General features: G+C 59.1%; 1 non-coding gene across 1 annotated transcript; it reads right to left on the reverse strand.

Moving 5' to 3' along the window:
• Window positions 1-467: 467 nt before the first annotated feature.
• Window positions 468-2282, reverse strand: LOC142791289 (small subunit ribosomal RNA). The gene has a single exon (XR_012890138.1). It is a non-coding gene; the product is annotated as a small subunit ribosomal RNA (ribosomal RNA).
• Between the last annotated feature and the right edge of the window lie 6125 nt (window positions 2283-8407).

Raw genomic sequence — 8407 nt, forward strand, 5'->3', positions numbered from 1 at the left:
GCTTGTGCCGTTCCTCTCGTACTTGGCAGTCGCCGCGCGATTGTCGGGTCTCGTTCTTGCACGCTCGAACGGTCGGGAGGGCACTCGGCTGGCGTTTCGGGAACGCGCAGCCTCGCCTTCTACCGACGTAACCACGACTCGCCGTTCGCGCTCCGCCGCTCCTGTTTACAGTACTAGGCGGTCCCGCAGCGGTCGGGTCGCGCATTTCGAGCGCTTCGAGCCACGGTGCAGTGGCGGGTCGAAAGCCGACCTATGAGTGCGTTGCGCCGTTTGTACCCGCGTCCGCCACCTGGCCGACCGTCCAAGGTCGCGGTGTTGGCGTCCGCTGGGCGCAACAATTTGTCACGGGGTGCCGCTCCACATTCAGGCAGCCCCGTGGGGAAAAGCCGACCCCGCGTCCAAACGGGGTCAGCGGCAGAAAGTGTCGGGCGCAGACGCAGCTGAGGCGCTCACCCTTCACAATCCGTTAATGATCCTTCCGCAGGTTCACCTACGGAAACCTTGTTACGACTTTTACTTCCTCTAAATGATCAAGTTTGGTCATCTTTCCAACAGACCGGCGCAACCGAAAGGCCGCGCCGGACATCGGTCCGAAGACCTCACTAAATCATTCAATCGGTAGTAGCGACGGGCGGTGTGTACAAAGGGCAGGGACGTAATCAACGCGAGCTTATGACTCGCGCTTACTGGGAATTCCTCGTTCAAGGGGAACAATTGCAAGCCCCTATCCCAATCACGAAAGAAGTTCCACGGGTTACCCAGTCTTTTCAGACAGGGATAAAGACACGCTGCTTCCTTCAGTGTAGCGCGCGTGCGGCCCCGGACATCTAAGGGCATCACAGACCTGTTATTGCTCTGTTTCGTGCGGCTAGGAGCCGCTTGTCCCTCTAAGAAGGTTGTAAGGTGCTGGGAACCCCGCACCTATTTAATAGGCTAGAGTCTCGTTCGTTATCGGAATTAACCAGACAAATCGCTCCACCAACTAAGAACGGCCATGCACCACCATCCACCGAATCAAGAAAGAGCTCTCAATCTGTCAATCCTCCCAGTGTCCGGGCCGGGTAAGTTTTCCCGTGTTGAGTCAAATTAAGCCGCAGGCTCCACTCCTGGTGGTGCCCTTCCGTCAATTCCTTTAAGTTTCAGCTTTGCAACCATACTTCCCCCGGAACCCAAATACTTTGGTTTCCCGGAAGCTGCCCGCCGAGTCATTTGAGTAACTCAGGCGGATCGCTGGTTGGCATCGTTTATGGTCAGAACTAGGGCGGTATCTGATCGCCTTCGAACCTCTGACTTTCGTTCTTGATCAATGAAAACATTCTTGGCAAATGCTTTCGCAGTAGTTCGTCTTGCGACGGTCCAAGAATTTCACCTCTAGCGCCGCAATACGAATGCCCCCGTCCGTCCCTCTTAATCATTACCTCGTATTCCAAAAACCAACAGAACAGAAACGAGGTCTTGTTCTATTATTCCATGCAAGTTTATTCAGGCGACTCGCCTGCGTTGAGCACTCTAATTTTTTCAAAGTAAAAGCACCGGCCATCTCGAGGCACACAATGAAGTGCACCAAGAAAGAACCGGCATGATGTTCAGTCCGAGCCGTCGCATCGGGTAGATGCACTACTCGTCTGGAACTGAGATCCAACTACGAGCTTTTTAACCGCAGCAGCTTTAGTATACGCTATTGGAGCTGGAATTACCGCGGCTGCTGGCACCAGACTTGCCCTCCAATTGATCCTCGTTAAAGGATTTAGAGTGTACTCATTTCAATTACGGGGCCTCAAAAGAGTCCCGTATTGTTATTTTTCGTCACTACCTCCCCGTGCCGGGAGTGGGTAATTTGCGCGCCTGCTGCCTTCCTTGGATGTGGTAGCCGTTTCTCAGGCTCCCTCTCCGGAATCGAACCCTGATTCTCCGTTACCCGTAACAACCATGGTAAGCAAGTAACCTACCATCGAAAGTTGATAAGGCAGACACTTGAAAGAAACGTCGCCGGCTCGTGGCCATGCGATCAGCACAAAGTTATCCAGAGTCACCACACAATACGGGCCGAAACCCGATCGATCTTGGTCTAATAAAAGCACCCGTTACCCAAAGGGCTCCAGGCTCACTGCATGTATTAGCTCTAGAATTGCCACAGTTATCCAAGTAGGAAGAAACGATCTAAGGAACCATAACTGATTTAATGAGCCATTCGCGGTTTCGCCTTATTTCGGCATGTACTTAGACATGCATGGCTTAATCTTTGAGACAAGCATATGATTACTGGCAGGATCAACCAGGTAATCGTTCGACTGCGCGTCCGTCCTCGCCCTCGGCGGGCCGGACGCAGTCTGTGTGCGGCGGACGCCACCTTCAGGCGCCCCAACACGCTTATTTTGCACTCCGAGATGACGGCGTTCGAGCTCGCTACGGCACAACCTTCCCGAAAGACGAGTGGGAGCCGTGCGGCAAGAAGCACGTTCATGCTCGCTCTTTTTCGTTGCATCGACTCGGTCGCGCCGTGCGGGTTGCCCAAGCCCGCTGCACTGTCGGTGGACCGGCCGGAACTAGCAACGGAGCCGAGACTGCAAAGCCGCCAGACGACGGGTCACGCCCGCGTCTTCGGCGCTTTCGCATCTGAATCGCCCGAGGACGACACGGAACACACCTCGATATCGTGGTAAAACGGCACCGTCCGACAACCAGCCCCTAACGCATCAAGCGGATGAGGCTGCAGACGACTGCCGTGGATTCCCCTGGAGCAGACCCGAGGACACGCTTGACGAGGCCGAAGCCCGCCGCATATCAGACACCCGGTCGCTTTCGCGTACGCCGCTCACGAGAACCCCCACATAATAGCAGCGATAAGTACCCAGACCTCCTTGGGCCCTAATACGAGCGTACTCGAGAAAATTTCACCGCGGGTGTGCCCCGAAACGTGTGGCATGTTGAGCGTGCCACAAGTCTACGTCGCTCTCAAACCCGCCGAGGTCGTAGAATTTGCGACCCTACTCACGAAATTCCCACCGAGGATACGGCCGCAAACGTACCGCACCTTGGGTAGGCCACGAGTTTGTGCAACACTACGCTGACGGCACAGCACCGAGGTCGTGCGCGCACGCACGGGAAAATTCCGCCGCGGTTTCTGCCGAAAACGTGAGGCACCACGACTCTCCGCAAGTTCGCGTCGACTGCGAAAGACCGAAGTCGTGAACGACGTGTCCGCTACTCGCCGCCGACACGCTGGACACCAAACGTACAACGACTCGACGGCGTCGTAGAGGCCCACGACGCGGTTTTCCTTAACGACGTCGCGGCGTGGCACCGACAGGTTAGAACGGCCGACCAACGTTCCCTGTCCGCCGTTCGGCTCAGTCGAAGGGCTCGGCGACTTCGGCAACGCTGCGAAGCCGCACGGTGACGCACGCCATGTCCCCATTTTTTTTTTTTCTTTCTGCGTCTGCCGGGGTGCCCCTATAATAGCAGCGATAAGCACCCAGACCGCCGTGGGTCGCTCGCCCCGGCTGACGTGGTTTTTCGTACTCCTGCGGCGGTCGCCGTCAAGCACGTCCAAATACGCTACTTTCGTGGGCGCATTCACGCTCTTTCGCTTCGCCGGAGTGCCAGCACTCACTCTGCCAAAAACGGCGAACATCCGAGCGGCGGTTCCCACTTTTGCGTCGGCGTCGCAAACCCCGCCCCGGCAGACGAGGTTTGCCGTACTCGTGCGACGGTGGCCGGCGGGCACGTCGAAAGACGCCGATATCGTGCGCGAATTGGCGCACCTTGGCTTCACCGGAGTGCCGCCACTGACTCCTCCAAAAACGGCGAAGATCCGAGCGGCGCTTCCCACTTTCGCATCGGCGTCCCGAACTCCGCCCCGGCTGACGCGGTTTACCGTACTCGTGCGACGGTCGCCGGCGAGCACGTGGAAAGACGCCGATATCGTGCCCGAATCGGCTCCGTTCGGCTTCGCCGGAGTGCCAGCACTGGCTCGGCGAAAGACGACGAACATCCGAGCGACGGTTCTCACTATTGCGTACGCGTCGCAAACCCCGCCCCGGCAGACGCACTTTGCCGTACTCGTGCGACGGTCGCCGGCGAGCACGTAGAAAGACGCCGATATCGTGCCGGAATCGGCCCCGTTTGGCTTCGCCGGAGTGCCAGCACTCACTCGGCCACAAACGGCGAACATCCGAGCGGCGGTTCCCACTTAGCCGTCGGCGTCCCGAACTCCGCCCCGGCAGACGCGGTTGCCGAGCTCGTGCGACTAGCGACCGCGAAGCCGTCTCGCGACGCCGCTTTCGTGCGCGGCTCCCACTGCGACCTGGGTCACCCGAGGTCGACGAGCAAAAAAGAATGTCGAAAAAAAATTTTTTTTTTTTTTTGCGTCTGCCGGGGTGCCCCTATAATAGCAGCGATAAGCACCCAGACCGCCATGGGTCGCTCGCCCCGGCTGACGTGGTTTTTCGTTTTCCTGCGGTGGTCGTCGTCAAGCACGTCCAAACACGCCACTTTCGTGGGCGCATTCGCGCTCTTTCGCTTCGCCGGAGTGCCAGCACTCACTCTGCCAAAAACGGCGAACATCCGAGCGGCGGTTCCCACTTTTGCGTCGGCGTCGCAAACCCCGCCCCGGCAGACGAGGTTTGCCGTACTCGTGCGACGGTGGCCGGCGGGCACGTCGAAAGACGCCGATATCGTGCGCGAATTGGCGCACCTTGGCTTCACCGGAGTGCCGCCACTGACTCCTCCAAAAACGGCGAAGATCCGAGCGGCGCTTCCCACTTTCGCATCGGCGTCCCGAACTCCGCCCCGGCTGACGCGGTTTACCGTACTCGTGCGACGGTCGCCGGCGAGCACGTGGAAAGACGCCGATATCGTGCCCGAATCGGCTCTGTTCGGCTTCGCCGGATTGCCAGCACTGGCTCGGCGAAAGACGACGAACATCCGAGCGACGGTTCTCACTATTGCGTACGCGTCGCAAACCCCGCCCCGGCAGACGCACTTTGCCGTACTCGTGCGACGGTCGCCGGCGAGCACGTAGAAAGACGCCGATATCGTGCCGGAATCGGCCCCGTTTGGCTTCGCCGGAGTGCCAGCACTCACTCGGCCACAAACGGCGAACATCCGAGCGGCGGTTCCCACTTAGCCGTCGGCGTCCCGAACTCCGCCCCGGCAGACGCGGTTGCCGAGCTCGTGCGACTAGCGACCGCGAAGCCGTCTCGCGACGCCGCTTTCGTGCGCGGCTCCCACTGCGACCTGGGTCACCCGAGGTCGACGAGCAAAAAAGAATGTCGAAAAAAAATTTTTTTTTTTTTTTTGCGTCTGCCGGGGTGCCCCTATAATAGCAGCGATAAGCACCCAGACCGCCATGGGTCGCTCGCCCCGGCTGACGTGGTTTTTCGTTTTCCTGCGGTGGTCGTCGTCAAGCACGTCCAAACACGCCACTTTCGTGGGCGCATTCGCGCTCTTTCGCTTCGCCGGAGTGCCAGCACTCACTCTGCCAAAAACGGCGAACATCCTAGTGGCGGTTCCCACTTTTGCGTCGGCGTCGCCAACCCCGCCCCGGCATACGCGGTTTGCCGTACTCGTGCGGCGGTGGCCGGCGGGCACGTCGAAAGACACCGATATCGTGCGCGAGTCGATGCTTCTTGGTCTCGCAGGAGGGCCGCCACTCACTCCTGCAAAAACGGCGAAGATCCGAGCGGCGCTTCCCACTTTTTCGTCGGCGTCGCAAACCTCGCCCCGGCAGACGCGCTTTGCCGTACTCGTGCGACGGTCGCCGGCGAGCACGTCGAAATACGCCGATATCGTGCCCGAATCGGCCCCGTTTCGCTTCGCCGGAGTGCCAGCACTCGCTCGGCCAAAGACGACGAACATCCGAGCGACGGTTCCCACTATTGCGTACGCGTCGCGAACCCCGCCCCGGCAGACGCGGTTTGCCGTACTCGTGCGGCGGTGGCCGGCGGGCACGTCGAAAGACGCCGATATCGTGCACGAATTGGCGCTCCTTGGCTTCACCGGAGTGCCAGCACTCACTCGGCCAAAAACGGCGAACATCCGAGCAGCGGTACCCACTTAGCCGTCGGCATCCCGAACTCCGCGCCGGCTGACGCGGTTGCCGAGCTCGTGCGACTAGCGACCGCGAACGCGTCTCGCGACGCCGCTTTCGTGCGCGGCTCCCATTGCGACCTGGGTTACCCGAGCTCGACCAGCAAAAAAGAAGGTCGAAAATTTTTTTTTTTTTTTCTGCGTCTGCCGGGGTGCCCCTATAATAGCAGCGATAAGCACCCAGACCGCCGTGTGTCGCTCGCCCCGGCTGACGTGGTTTTTCGTACTCCTGCAGCGGTCGCCGTCACGTCCAAATACGCCACTTTCGTGGGCGCATTCGCGCTCTTTCGCGTCGCCGGAGTGCCAGCACTCACTCTGCCAAAAACGGCCAACATCCGAGCGGCGGTTCCCACTTTTGCGTCGGCGTCGTAAACCCCGCCCCGGCAGACGCGGTTTGCCCTACTCGTGCGACGGTCGCCGGCGAGCGCGTCGAAAGACGCCGATATCGTGCGCTAATTGGCGCTCCTTGGCTTCTCCGGAGTGCCGCCACTCACTCCTCCAAAAACGGCGAAGATCCGAGCGGCGTTCTCCACTTTCGCATCGGCGTCCCGAACTCCGCCCGGGCTGACGCGGTTTACCGTACTCGTGCGACGGTCGCCGGCGGGCACGTCGAAAGACGCCGATATCGTGCCGTAATCGGCCCCGTTTGGCTTCGCCCGAGTGCCAGCACTCACTCGGCCAAAAACGGCGAACATCCGAGCAGCGTTTCCCACTTTCGCATCGGCGTCCCGAAGCCCGCCCCGGCAGACGCGGTTTGCCCTACTCGAGCGACGGTCGCCGGCGATCACGTCGAAAGGCGCCGAATTCGTGCACGAATCGATGCTTCTTGGTCTCGCAGGAGGGCCGCCACTCACTCCTGCAAAAACGGCGAAGATCCGAGTTGCGCTTCCCACTTTTTCGTCGGCGTCCCGAACTACGCCCCGGCTGACGCGGTTTACCGTACTCGTGCGACGGTCGCCGGCGGGCACTTCAAAATACGCCGATTTCGTGGGCGCATTCACGCTGTTTCGCTTCCCCGGAGTGCCAACACTCACTCTGCCGAAAGCGGCGATCATCCGAGCGGCGGTTCCCACTTTTGCGTCGGCTTCGCAAACGGCGCCCCGGCAGACGCGCTCGTGCGACGTACTCGTGCGACGGTCGCCGGCGAGCACGTCGAAAGACGCCGATATCGTGCTCGAATCGACCCCGTTTCGCTTCGCCGGAGTGCTGCCAGTCACGGCGCAGAAAACGGCGAACAAGTGTTTTTTTTTTTTTTCCTAGAATTTGTGTTATAGAAGGCACATTTGATATCGGACGATAATTTTCAACTTTATCACGCGCACCGATTTTCGTGTAGAGGTTTGCAAGTTTATGGGAATTTCTCCACTTGGAATAATGCGATTTAGTAGTACTACGAGAACTTCATGGATGTACTCAAGGGTACGGGGCAAGTCAGTTACGTCAACACCTGCAGATTTTTTACACTTCAAACTGAAAATTGTTGGTTGTGAGTCCTCGTGTGATATTAAAGGCCGATTCGCTAACACATAGAACAAAGAAAGAAAGGAAGAAAAAACGCCCGCGCTCGCTCAAGAAACCTGGGTTCGCAACAAGTGGCAACAACAAGCAACCGAGCGAGTGCGCCAAAACCCGTGGCGGCCGAACAAACGCGAAGTCCCAACCGCGTCAGCCGGGGCGGCACGGGACAGGAAAAATCACTTCAGCCGGGGCGGCGGGGCACCGAATAAACCTCGTCACCTCGTCGCAGGATAAAAGAGGAAACAAAAAGTCTAAACAGCGTCTGCTGGAGCGAATGCGTAATAAAACAACAACAACAACAAAAAAAAAACACCCGCGCTCAAGAAGTCTGCAATCACCACAAAAGGCGACTGTGACCGAGCAGCGTCAGCCGGGGCCGTGCGGAAACGGAAAAACCGCGACTACCGGGGCGTCGAGGCACCGAAAAATCCACTTCAGCCGCGGCGAAAAAAAAAACAAAAAGAAAGACGGAGGGGGGGGGGGAACCACGTCTGCCGGGGCGAAGGAAAAAAAAAAACGCGTCTGCCGGGGCGAGCCCGGGTGCGGCACCACCGGGAAAACTGTGGCAAACAGACATGGCGATCGAGTGAGTGGGCCGCCAGCCAGGCACAGCCGAAAAGTGCAAAGTCCGAACCGTGTCAGCCGGGGCGGCAAAAAACCGCGTCAGCCGGGGCGGCGCAAAAAACCGCGTCTGCCGGGGCGGCACGAAACCGCGTCAGCCGGGGCGGCGCGAAAACTGCGTCAGCCGGGGCGAGCCCGGGTGCGGCACCACCGGGAAAACTGTGGCAAACAGACATGG

The sequence above is a fragment of the Rhipicephalus microplus genome, unplaced genomic scaffold (genome assembly GCF_043290135.1).
Source record: "Rhipicephalus microplus isolate Deutch F79 unplaced genomic scaffold, USDA_Rmic scaffold_156, whole genome shotgun sequence".
NCBI lineage: Eukaryota > Metazoa > Arthropoda > Arachnida > Ixodida > Ixodidae > Rhipicephalus > Rhipicephalus microplus.